At 45.3% G+C, this 13858-nt stretch overlaps 1 protein-coding gene across 6 annotated transcripts in view; it reads right to left on the bottom strand.

The window, feature by feature from the left end:
- nrxn2b (neurexin 2b) overlaps positions 1 to 12872 on the bottom strand; it is a 285878-nt gene extending 273006 nt beyond the window's left edge. For 4 of the 6 annotated variants that reach the window (XM_019863275.1, XM_019863277.1, XM_019863276.1 and 1 more), the window contains exon 1: positions 12600 to 12871. The gene's annotated coding sequence lies outside the window, so the exon portion shown is untranslated. Of the gene's footprint in view, positions 1 to 12599 lie in introns of all 6 variants that reach the window. The other 2 variants (XM_019863281.1, XM_019863279.1) reach the window with 1 other exon arrangement.
- Between the last annotated feature and the right edge of the window lie 986 nt (positions 12873 to 13858).

Raw genomic sequence — 13858 nt, 5'->3', positions numbered from 1 at the left:
AACCCTTTTCCCCGCCACAGTCGGGTGGCTGCTCCCTCTTTCGGCGAGGCCACGCACGTTTTGGCGAGTCGCAGCGGGAGGGAGCGGGGGACGGAAGGGAACTCGTCGGAGGCGTGAGGCTCCAAAGCGACGCTGATACGCGCCACGCTGAGCCACAGCGAGCATGTCTGATTGAATGAGACCCCCGAGTGCTATTTGAGACTGAACGAGCTCCGACAACAGCGGCTCGCACTCTCTCCGAGTCCAAACACGATTCACCCCCCCACCCCACCAAAAAAAAAAAGCCTTTTACAACATGCGTAGTGAGTTGCTAAATATTGAATCTAGCTAGCTGGCGCGTTGGAAACTGAAATGACAGACCTTGAGTGGGTCATGAAAAGGGGGAGGGGCTTCTCCATTTGGTTCCTAAAGGAGCCAATAAGAAGCCATTCGGCATTACGGAGTAACTTGCGTGCAAATTGGCTTCACGGGCCCAAAGAGACATTCAAAACCAAAATAGTACTCCGCACATTCTTTGCTGCATTTCGTCCATCTTTTAGCAGGAAAGCCACGAAATGTTTTGTCTGACTGGATGACTTTTAGGAGGCCTCGCGGGTTTGCCGAACGCGGCGACCTCGGGAGCAAAAGCGGCAGTTGTTTCCACATCATTTATTCAGCGCAAGCTTGATTAAAAGGTCACATCAGAGCGCCGAGGCTGAGAACGTGAAACAATATTCAGGTGAATCATTGCGCATCACAGACGGATCGCTATCGAACGCAACGGTGTGACGGGCACAATTTCAAGTCATTGACACGTTACTCCAACGAGATGTCTCTCCGCCACTGACTCATCAATTCATTGCTTGCAAATGGGAAAGCCACCGGGTTGTGTTTCTATTTGTTCTCTCGCATCCTCGGCCGCACGGCAACAAGTGATGGCGTCTGCAACTTTGTCCCCGTTTCAAATTGCTCTCACGTCCAGCTCGGCGTGCGCCTATAAAAGCAGATCATTTCCAATAACTCATGGAGCAACTGTCCAATCCTTAAACTTGAAGGATACCTTGAAGAAAATCGAGTAAGGCCACTGCAGGGCCCTGCAAATGGCAGGCACACGGTAGAAGTTTCAGCAGAATATTATATATATATATATATAAAATACTGCAGCAATAATTGATTCACTTTTTTTTTTTTTTAAGGATAACCAATGATTGTGTTGTTCAATTGAACAGCATGCACAATTGTTTTTATCATATTGCATAACATACGGCAAAAACTGCCCCAGGGTAATTTTCTTGACACTATTTTGAAAATAAGGAAATTCAGACTGAAGCCGTGCAATCGGTCGGCAGCTGTGCAACTGGTTGTTTGTTAGGAAGTTAAATGTTTTTTTTTGTCTTCAGAACTGATTTTTAAACAAGAAAAAACAGTGTTTGATTATTAAACACTATTTTCAGTGGGGTACTCAAATACTAAAATATTTCCTAGCTGCAACGACATAATCAACTCCTGTCATATTTTTAATAGATATAAACCTTGCTCAGGTTCTCGAGATTAACTGACCGCCCCCCCCCCACCGCACACCCCCCTCGAAAAAATGCTCCTCAAATTTAAAAAGTTGCTCCTCAAATGAATTCACTGATTAGCAAAACTGTTCCAGATGGAAAAAAAGGTTATTTTAAAACTTGTATCAGACTTCAGAGTTTCATTATTCTGCTCCATTTTCATGATGAAGGCAGCAAAAACGCTTCATCGTCACCCTGCTGTTTCTCCACGTGCACTGCATGCGCACAAACGTTCTCTTCTCCAAAACAAAATGCAAATTAGCGCGAGTGTGAGACCAATGCCAGCAGAACCGAGAACCAATAAGAATCTAATTAGGCTTCCATCTGCACACGCAAAGCGTGCAGCCTAAAGGCCAGTGCCGGCCGCTTCCTGATTTTGGTCATTAGGAATATGACGAACGTGCCCGGGGATGACGTGCAGGGAGGGGCTCGATGCCAAACACCATGCGGCAGTAATGACTCGCCACAGAGCCAACAAACTTATTGGTCATTGACCAAACCAAACAGACCCAAATGGCGATCAGTCAGCTCAAAACGTATTCACAAGAAGCTGTTTTTGTTTCAATTGTTTTTTCTTAGCCCTCTAGAGTGACACAAGTTAAGCTGTGGTTGGGATGCGACAAAATTAAACACAGCTGCCGCCCGCCGGAGTCAAAACACGCCTCGAGCTGCAGTCGACTGGGAGTGGGAGTGTAAAAACATGCACGGCGGGGGGGGGGATCATTGGGGACAGGCGACAAAAAAGATGAGGGAAGGAGGAGGATGTCTGTTGAAATCATGCCAGAGGCGCATTTGGAAGCTATTTAAAAAAGGGAACTAAACTTCAATTTTCACGTTGTATGTGGCAGCACTTGACATAACACGGTATTCCGATCAAGAGATCGTGGAATAAATGGGTTGAGGTTGGGGTTAGGGTACCGCGCTCGCTATTCTGACTCATCTGACACGCCAGCCAGGTATGCTTAACCCTCATTTGGGGGCTCAATCTTGTGCACCATGAGGACCATGTGGAACTGAGAAAATATCCTCATTTGGCACCGTGGTCTCAAATGCTTGGCATACTTATTTTATTGTGGGTGTTGCTGTTCGACCAAGCATAGGTGAACTTGGGTTCGGGTTAGTTGTATGTCCAACCCTCAAGATAAACTGAGTGCACGTTGTCAGGCTTCTAATCTATCAGACCATCCCAACTTGGGTGTCCCAAAGACTTCTGTTGGTATAGCTCTTAGGGTCACGGAGGTACTTAAACCTCCTGACCATGATAAGGTGGCAATTCCTCAGAAGGATGTTTTTGTACTCTTTTTAAATTATACCTGAGGATATTTTAGATTTTTTTTTGGTATTTTAATATTTTTAGGAGGATTTTTTTTGTATTTTTATAATACCCTTAGGAGGATATTTTTGTTTTTGTATTTGTTTATTTTTTACAATATCCTGAGAAGGATGTTTTTTTAAAAAAAATTTGGGGAGGGTGGCATTTTTAATGATATTTTGAGGATGTTTTAGATTTTTTTTGGTATTTTCTTTTATTTTTATAATACCCTTAGGAGGATATATTGGAATATTGGGGTATATTTTTCATTTTTATAACCTTCAAAGGATTTTTTTGGTTGAATTTTGGATATATTTTTTATAAAACCCTTAGGATAGTGTTTTTTTTGGAGGGGGGTGGTATTTTTAATAGTATTCGTAGGATGTTTTCGATATGTTTTTAATAATACCCTTAGGAGGAGATTTTAGATTTTTTCTATATATATAATAACCTTCGGAGGAAGTTTTTGTTTATTTTTTAAAATAAAATTTAAAAAATAAAACAAAGGCTATTAACCTTGAAAAAACAAGCAACTTAACAGATATTTCGGTCTACCAGCTGACCCCATGAAGCATGTCCAAAACAAAGGACCGGGGAAATCTGGTATGGTGTAATCAACTGAAACAATAGTAATAAGCAAGTGAAGCGGAGGAGAGATAATATGTGAAATATATATTTAGTGTGTGGGGGGGGCAACAGTTATTTGAGAGGGCCAGGCCCCCTCTTGCCCTTGCCTAGACCCGGCCCTGATCTTGTGCCCGCAAAAAGCACTTCACAACACATCTTGCCACATGCGCGTTGCTGCGGCGTGCAGCCTTGGACACCTCGCATGCAGTTGTGAAAAAGATAAACCACACCATAGCGGCGCACTCAGCGGCCGCTCCGACCGTACCTCACGGCTTAATCCTCATTATGCACGCCTGTGCAGAAGCACCGTAGCGAACTACGGTCTACCAAAACCGATTAGCCAATGAGCGCGTTATCATGTCGGCATTGTGCGAGGGAAGGAATGTGTTTTAAGCGTATTTTGCGCCGTCGCACCACTCAGCTTGAATGCGGCACAGGAAAATGGCAGGAAATATTTTGGAAGGAAATGAGATAGAAACGAGTGCCATTTTTTTTTTCCTACGCTCGAGATTACAGCGAATGCAAAGCGAGAGGCCGGTTTCAACCAGATCCAGAAATTCTTCTGGATCCAAGGGAACACACCGTTGTAAATTCCCGACATCAGCAAATTACACGATGAGATAATGAGATTGAACTGAGATTCAAGCATGCGATCTCGTCAAGTGGGACGCGCTTCTGCCAAACGCGCGGCTCGCACTCCGCTAGGTTTTAACGATTCAAACCTTGCAAACACGCTTTCATCAATGTCTTCGTTACCATTTGGATTGTTCGCCAAACTGGACAAATCTTTCAGCCCATTGATAGAAAAAGCTCCGTTCGCTATTATGCTAGCATTGCCGCTAACGGACCGCAGTGACGCGAAATTCACGTAGGCTACTTCCTCCCGTGCAAATGTGCATCCAGACCGCGCTCGGCCGGATAAATTTATTTCCAGCCCTCTCTCTCAGTGCTCCCAGGGCCTCGTTTGATGGATGCGTCTGACAGATGTTCAACTTTCTTCAGATTTACACGGCTCGTGAGGCGCAGGCAATCATTGTCGCATCCCGGGATACGCTCTAAATCAAGCCAGATCGTGCAGATTGGATCCATCCCGGTCTCACGGGGGTCGGGTGCGCGTTTAACACAAACGCACTTGACCTCAATTCCCCGATAATGAGCGCAAAAAACAGTGTCGCGTTTGAGCTCAACATCAGGCCATAAACCCTGGCTGGCTTAATTCAATTATGAAACCTTCACATACCGCCGGGCAGAGGCTGGACAAAAGGCAGCTTAGTCTGCGGGTCCGGAAACATAATCTGGCCTTGTTTACACGGACAGGGTGTCTCAAAGGCCGGGATCCTTGATTCCTCCCTCATGGCTGCGACCGGGAAAATTAATCCGACAGCCAGGAGACATTTGCAGAACGGGAAGACCTCAAACTGTCCATGAATGGACATTCAAAGTCAGTAAACCAACGGCAGTGTCAAATTTAAATAGTACGGGACAATCATCCACCACGGAATATAATCCGTTTTGTCTACGGTGGCGAGACACAGCAGAGGCCCCGGGGGCTTCCCACTCGCCATCCGCTTTTCTCGCCGGAGCGCGAGCGACCTTTAATATGGTCAGTGGGCCAAGAATATTCACAGCTTTTTTTTTTTCCACACTCCTCAAAAGGTGCGCTTATGTTGGAGTGTCATACAATCTGCAGGCAAAAAAAAAAAAGCACACGGGAAGCGTTACAGGCACGTGTTCAGCCTGCAGCTAGCGTGTCTGTCTGGCTCCGCCCACCTCTGGAGACTCCAAAGTGTCTTTCAGCCTCTGCAGTAAAACCCGGCATTTTGTTTGCCGTTCAACACGACGCTGCAACTCGGCTCCCTTGCTTCTCTTCTCGCCTTTGTCGTCTGCTCACGGAGGTGTGTCCTTAAGCCGCCCCCCCCCCACCTCCCCGTAGCTTTTGCTACCTCTCTCTCTTCTCTCCCTCTAATCGGAATGGATGATAGCTGCAGTGTCCTCGCGGCTTCATACCTTGTCCCACAACAGGCAAGCGCCGTTGAGATTTTTTTTTTCCTTCAAGACAATAACAAAAATAAAATCTTTTTTTCAAAATTCACCGATTTAAAATCTTTTGCCACCATTTTTTACCCATTGACTCATTAAAAGTCCACCTTCAAGTATAGATAAGACCAAGTTGGGGCGCGACGACCTCATTATTGCTGTTGTTTATGAGTTGAAGGCGTGGGACAAAAAAAAAAAAAAAAAAGTTATCAGGACGTCATCATTTACGATTTGCAAAGATGAGGAACGAAAGTGTCTGGATGATTACGCGGGGTGCCCATGCGAGGAAATGCGGTCCCAAAATACATTAGGGAGCCGCTCATTTGCATACGGACAATGTCAAGCCACGTGAGCTGCGGCAAACACCGGCAAATAACATCTAGAGGTGAATACGATTAGCTAGCAGCTTGTGCACAAACAGCCACAATAGCATTAGCGTGCCCTGGAGGCCAATGAAGTTATTATTTCACCCTGATTGGTTGGCCGGTATGTTGTTTCTGGTGTGCCCTTTAATGTCACTTCGCGGCACTATGAGAACAAAAAAAAAAAAAAAAAAGGATGAGCACTCAAGGTGAGTCAATGTCAAATCACTTTTTGCTCGACTTTCTCCCTCTCGGTTGGAGTCAAGAGGTGAAACGAGTTTTTTTTTTCTCCCCCCCATTGTAATCATCTTGCTGTAATCATTTTCGCTCTCCTATCATATTATTCAGCTCCTCTTTTGGTCCTGAGCTAACGGACTGGAAGCGGTGCATGCTGCCCACTTCAATTTCACCCTGATTGGTTGGCCGGTATGTTGTTTCTAGTGTGCCCTTTTATGTCACCTCGCAGCACTATGAGACTTCAGCTCCTCTACAATTCTTCAGTACGGCACTAATATTAGTCATTCTATACAGAGGATAAAGCATATATGATTATTATATTGTCGGCCTACCTGTGTTGCTGCACACAAACACAGACACAGCATACATGCTATCCATTAGCCTGTCAATGGAGTTTCTCATTATATGTTAGCATTAAGCTAGTAGGGGCGGGGGACTTCCTAGGGCAAAGTTGGCAGTTGTTTTTATGACACAAAGTCAAACTATCTGTTTCATGTTTAGTTTGACAGTAGAACTGCTGTTAAGACAGTGAATTTACTCTCCAAAAGAGCTCTTACATTTACCATTTAAAACCCTCGTCCCTCCTGAGCATCTCTCTCGCTCTCTTTATGCGTGTGTGTGTGTGTGTGTGTGTGTGTGTGTGTGTGTGTGTGTGTGTGGATAGCAGCTGTCTCTGCTCTACGCCGCAGCCGATCAGGACCATCTGCACGGCGAAGGTGACACCTCCGCTGCTGCCTCAGCAAACAGACTTCACCCTGCTTTGCCTGACAGGTGGGTCCCCTGAGACATGTGCCGGACACTCGATGCGTGCATATGCATCATGCTCAATCTCTGAAGAGGATGCAATCGAACATTTCCTGATGGGATACTAATATAGCTCGGTGAGGTATTGAGCACTGCTGCCATTGCGGGGTAGCTTTTGATGTATGTCAAAACTGTTTATTTATTGAACAGAATCAGAGGCCTCTCTCTCACACACACACACACACACACACACACACACACACACACAAACACACACACAAACACGCACGCACACACGCCCGCACACCATGACCCAGCGGTAAGAGTGGCAACCAAAACATCAAACAGCTCCAGTCAGCACTTTTATTTTTTTTTACTTCCAGCCTGAATTATTCCGCTCTCACGTCTATGGCTTGATATCAAAAGAATGAAGGAGGGAAGTGAGGTGCAAGTGGGGAAAGGTATACGAGTGTGAGAAAGAGGGTGTGTGTGTGTGTGTGTGTGTGTCACTGTGGGCGTGTCACAAGAAGGGCTGAGTGCTGTAAATCAGACATAATCATCGTTAGGCTTGTCCCACATGGGTTGTAAGATCTTCCCGCCGGCTTCACGAGAGTCAATAAAGAAAGTAGCCGCAGCTCGCACACACAAAAGAGCGAAAACCAGCGAAAACATGTCTCGGCGCTGTCCGTGGTCCTGAAGTCTGAGGCTCGGCCCAAATGGACGGCAGTCCACCAAATGCTTACTTTGGCAGGAGGACCACTTGAAAAGACCCCCCAACACTAGACATACAAACTACAGGCTAAAAATACTTCCTGGACCCGATTCAGACGCAAATGACTACCGTATCTCCAGCATGTTGCTAATTTTGTTCGAGCTCAATTGTCAGACATTAATTGAGTTGACAGGGCAATTTCATATGCTGTCAATGGCTGATAGATTCCCAGGGATCCATTTTGACAGAATGGGCCAGCGCATATCTGCTGCTGACACCATCTGTGTGACGCGCACACACACACACACACACACACACACACACACACACACGTACACGCGCTCCACAGCTTCAAAGTGTCAAATCGCAGAATTATTGCTGGAGCTCACGGGAGAATAGGAGGTGCGTGTCACCCATACGTGCCAATCGCAAATCTCGTGGGCCAAATGGTGCATCACAGGGGCTTGGAAGAAACGTTTAGGGCTAAACAGAATCTTGGACCGCTCCCTTTTGGATCGGGAGGGAGGAAATAATAAAAAGACAAGAGCGAGGCTGAGCTTGGAAACCTGCTACGTGCTAAAGACCAACAATTAGCACCATTGATTGGGTGAGTGGCTCTGAGCCCAATACAATTTGGGGCCATTTCACTTCCTAGCCATGAATTGAAAAGCATGATCTTGTAACATTATCGTGCCATTGATTTTTTTTAGGCCACTGATGAACAAAATAAAACACGCTGACTCCAAAATGGGCTTTGTGTTGCAGTTTTTGTTGTTTGTTTTTTTTTAACCTGATAATACAAATCCATGCTGGACGGCGTTGATGAGGAGGATCTAACGCAGTCCCTCAGCACATTTTCGCTTCCAGGAGCCAAAGCGAAGTGGTGACTCAGCACAAACGTGGCTCATTTGTCCCTGACAAACGGCAATGGAGCATCAATAAAGACACATACGGCTGTCCGGCATCCGTTTGAAAGGAAATGTTCACATTTCACAGACTGGTTTGCAATTTAATCAAAAGGGCACTATGTGTCAGTCCCTTTGCGACGTGCATGCACTCGGGGCCAATAACGAGGCGCTCTATGGCGACTACACCAGTGAACTACCCAAATGAGAAATGCATTTTCGGGGGACGGACAGCTTGATTGATGACTGCATGTTGCCATTGTTTGCAAGCTCAGATCAATTAGTGGAGCCTAGGTTTCAAAGAAAACATGGTGAAGCAGCATTTAACTGCTATGCTGCATGAAAAGGCAATAAGTTGACAACAGAAGCGAAATCACATTGCTAACCTCCACCAAAAAAAAATAAATCAGGAAAACTGAAAAAGAGCTGTATAAATGAAGACGTGTTGTATTTCGAAACACATCTGATTCGACTTTACAGAGTTGAATAGCTGCAGATCCTACGGCTGACGATTCGCAAAGCAACGGAAATCATCCACAATGTGGCACAGAAACACTGTCAGAAATAATAAGCTGTCGTCCAAACCAGTCCTTCAAGAAACATTGTCCACTAATGGGGATAATTATTGCACTCTTAAGTACCTGCTTGCACTTTTTCCAAGTCCTAAAAGTGTACAAGCTGTCAAGACCCAAGTGTCAAGGTAATCGAAGCAGTGACAAGCAATTAGAGCAAAAGTCTTGTTCTTTATTGACAATGCCATTTGAGATTTCAGGTTTCAATTTGGTTGGCTTCGTAGCATACGCTGGATCGTCATGCTGGTTTTATGCAAACAAACTGCATGATGGCGCACAAGTGGAAATTGTGCGGATGAGTGATATCCCACAGCGCGCACGGATTAGTTATAAACACCCACTCCTCAATTATGAGCGTAACACTCTTATGCGCGTCCCATATAGCCGTTACACAACCTGCTCCACTTTGCAGTCGGAAAGCATCTGGAGCCAATCGCAGCTTCCAAACGTCTCGACTCATGCTGGACCCGAGCTCGTCATCTGCACGGAAAAGGGCCTTCCCCACAAAGCTTGCAAGAAAAACACACACACACGCACACACACACCCTTCTCACTTAAGTGTACTTCCAAGAATTTCTATCCCAAAAGTTGAGCAATACGATAGAGGAAAGATTTTACATCAGGCGAGTGCCAGAGGCTATAAAGAGCGTCTTCATTAATTCATTGGCGGTGCGCGCTTTTTACTGGGTTACTCAGAAATGAAAAAAAAGGGATCTGGGATTACATAGTTGAAGGGGGAATTAAAAAAAAATAAATCATCAAACATTCAGATATACTTGCGCGCCATGCTGAATTAATACATAACCCAATCTTTAGTGGAATACGCTCGGATGCAAAGCCCAGGATTCTCCCGGCGAGTCCCTCGACGGCTCCTCAATTAGGAAGACCAAAGGCGCATTATTAAATGCGGCGCCGCGCTTTGAACTCAAGTGGCGCCATCACACGACAATTTTGCCAGATGTCCTCTGCGGCCCACGATGGCGAGGAACAAGGAGAGATTTGCTGGCTGTCAAGTGTATGCCAAAGCAACAGGTTGTGCGATTACCCCTGACTCGGAGGAGCTTTTAGGCCGAGCAAAGATCTCAATCCGGTCAAGACCACAGATTCATATATGACATGACGAACAATTGGCCCAGAGGGCAGCCATCTTACATTGCCACTGTTACTAACAACTTCTGCTTATTTTTGGAAACGGGGTGATTGTGAGTGTTTTAATTTAGGAGCCCTAAGAACAAACTTCAGAGTACATTATCTCAGTGTCGTGAAGTGGGACCCACAGAGGTTAGGATTATATTTTCCAGCAATATTTTTTCCCTGCTGGGCTTTTGTTTTCTATGGTTCTGACATAATGATGTCGACGAATCTTTGAGTAGCACTCGGGGGGGTACCTTGTAAGACAGAATTTATAATGGCCTTCTCACTGATGAAATGTGGATATAGTGCTTCTCCCAGACTTATTGGAACAATATCTTTTTATGGGTATAATGCAGTGTGCATCCCCCCCCCAAAAAAAAGAGAGAGAACCTCAACTCCTGAAGTCATTAATTTTTTTTTCTCAGCTCCCCCACAGATCGGTCACCCCCCTCCCTCCACCAACGACCCCTCCCAAAAGAAAGAATCCCGGCGCTGTGACCACTCCGCACACTGTGGCATTCCCCCCGTACAGACAAATACCGTGAAAATGCCGCCGGGAACTCAATGTCTCCTAGATCGGTCCGATTAGCGAGCGGCAACGCAAGATGGCCACCGACGGTTTCACTTCTCGCTACTGCCTTGTTGTTCCATCATTCATAAGTCCGTGGGAAAGACACAGTAATAACCAAAAGCAATTTGAGGAAGTACATTTCATCAGTGGGGACTGATCAACGGGGGGGGGGCTACCCGACCACTGGTGATGATCACCAGATTTTTTTTTTCCTTCAAGACAATAACAAAAAAACAAATCTATATTTCAAAATTCACCAATTTAAAATCTTTTGCCACCATTTTTTACCCATTGACTCATTAAAAGTCCACCTTCAAGTCATAGATAGGACCAAGGTGGGGCGCGACGACATCATTATTGCTGTTGTTTTAGATCATTGTTAATATGACTCCACTGTATCTGGATAACATGTCAACAAAAATCCAACATGCCTTGATGACGCCTCCGTTAATATTACCCAAAGATTTGACCTCAGTCTGGATCTTGCCGCCAAGGAAGGGAAACCTGATCGGATCAATAAGTCACCGCTGACTCCTCGCCCTGGCTTTCTTCCCCCTCAGACCACCTTCCGTCCTCTCTTCCACATTCACGCATGCAATCATTCAGAAACAAGGGGAGCTCCTTCAGCGTGCCCGTTGGGCCTTCCTCGCCGCTTCATCATGAAGGAAAAGTGAGAGAAGTGCAGCAAAAGGAGGAGTGGGGCGGCCACGTTTTCCATCACTGCGCGCTTGAATGCCCAAACGGAGAGCGAATTTGGTCGGAGGGGGTAGAATCCTTCATATTCCTATTGTGTATGTCCTCGCTTTTTTATCCAAGTGTCTGCCTTCATGAGTCCCTTAAGCTCCTTTCACCTCTCGACTCGCTCGCATGCTGGACGGATGAGCGGGGAAAGATGGATGAGGGCCAGGCAGGGAGCGGCGGAGGAGGGAGTTAATGAGGCAGACTGCATGTCTCTCGGCCCGCCATGCCAGGGATTACAGCAAGATTACCCGATTCCCATTCTACAGTCCCTCCAATTTTCACACTCGCCGTCGACGTGGATGATGAAAAATATGAGCGACAAAGCCTCCGTCAGGCCTGGATTGCAGCTATGGACCCGTGCACCAGCATACTCAACACTTTGAAGGTTTTTTTTTTTTTTTTTTTGGGGGGGGGGGAGTATATTTATATGGAGGCGATGCAAAAGTTGAAGCTGTCTTGTCAACCACACTGGAGCTGAACTGTTGGTCAAATGATTAGGAACAGCCAAATATTATGAGGCAACGCAGCTGTTACACTTCAATGCATGCGACGGCGTCCGTCAAATTGTTTATTTCATTCCTTTAGCTCGCGGAACAATTTTTTTTACCGAGCCAAGAAGAGGAAGAAGTGGTTCAAAAAGAAACAGGCCATACCAGGCAAAAAACGATTTTGCGGAACGTGTGCCTGTGCGTAAAAGTTGTACGTAACGAGTGCGCACCTGCAAGCAGACGTCGCGATGACAGTCCGATGTGCCACATTGGACCTGTTCGAATACTCGCGTGGCGAGACACACACGCGCACACACCGGAGACGTAAGGTCACTTTTTGACGTCACTGAGCACCAATGATCAACACACGTGGCTTTTAAAACACATTGACCGGCGTGGGTGAAACCACGTCCGCGGTTTCGTCAAAGGTCCGGAAAGCGTCACGGTGCCTCCAATCAATCAACCACTGTGGAGCAATTACGCACCGTTTGCGTAATCGCAACCAACCCAAATGTCGCTGCCGTCGTGCATCTGTTTGCCACATCATTGTCTGCCTCCCCGCGGGAACACCTGTCAGCATTAAACCGCGGCAAAGAAGAGAAAAGTGCCTACTTACGTTTCTGCTGCAATCCTCGCGTTGTTATTGTCCAGATTTTGAGGTGCGGGGAAGAGGTGCGGGCAGCCCCCCCGCCTCCAAAAACAAATTCCCAGTGTGGATGTGTGTCACGCTTGTCTCTTCCGCGTCTTTATCCACAGCAGATTTCCACAGCTCCCCCCACCACCACCACCATCGGCATTCACCAAGAAGCACAGCGTCTGTCCTTCAAGACAGATGTGAACGCTCCTGGACGCACGAAGCGCTCCACCTGCAGACACAACCGGATGTGAAGAAAGGACACGGGCTTCAAAATAAAAGCTAGGCAGCTGTTGGGGCTCCTGTGAGCTTTTGTGTTCGCGTGCTGTGGTGCCATTTCTTGGGGTGGCTCGTCTACATTCACTTACTGCCAAGTGGAAGTGCGCGGGTGCGCCTCTTGCAGGCTGGTGGAGGCTACTGCAACTGCTCTTTTTTTCCACCCCAAGAAAGTTAGTCATAAGAATAAGAATAAATGATGATGATAAATAATAATAATAATCACCATCATCATCATAATTATTGTTTATTATTATTATTATTATTAAATAAGAACATACGTAACATAATTAAATAGAATAACCAATAAAATAGTGAACAATTTGGACTGTTTATTACAGCTTGTCGGCCCTTGGGATGCGTTCCAGTTTTTCATGTGGGCCCCTTTGCAAAATGAATTGCTCGCCCTTGTTTTTGAGCCACAAATTGTCATCTACATCACATTAAATATCTTCTCTTGTGATGAGGAATTTTAGAAAACTGCTTGTTCAGTGGTTGATCTCATGCTTCTCACATTTCCCTTTATTTCCCTTTCGTTAGAGAAAAATCAAGATTCACCTGGGAAAAAGTCTAATGAAAATCTATACAACTATGTGTGCTAGGTTATAATTAACAAATATCATTATATAATGAACACAATAACTTATAACTATAACATAAGCAGCAGAGAGTTGTATATTACTGGGCAATACAGTTTGCAAACTGTTCTCGATTTTTTTTTGTGTGTGTTGTTTCAGAATCTGCCCTTGTTTTTTTCTCTCACACATCACCATTTTCATTATTATTATTATAATAATAATTATTATCATCATCATCATCAACAACATTATTATCACCATTATTATTATTATTATTATTATTTTTATTATTATTATTATTATTAATAATAATAATAATAATAATAATAATAAGTTCATCTGTGACCTGAACGAAGACAAGGATGAAAGAACATTTTTGCGTCATTT

This window comes from Hippocampus comes, unplaced genomic scaffold (genome assembly GCF_001891065.2).
Source record: "Hippocampus comes isolate QL1 unplaced genomic scaffold, H_comes_QL1_v1.1 scaffold18, whole genome shotgun sequence".
In the NCBI taxonomy this organism is placed as follows: Eukaryota; Metazoa; Chordata; class Actinopteri; order Syngnathiformes; family Syngnathidae; genus Hippocampus; species Hippocampus comes.
This window is presented reverse-complemented; position numbering and strand designations above follow the sequence as displayed.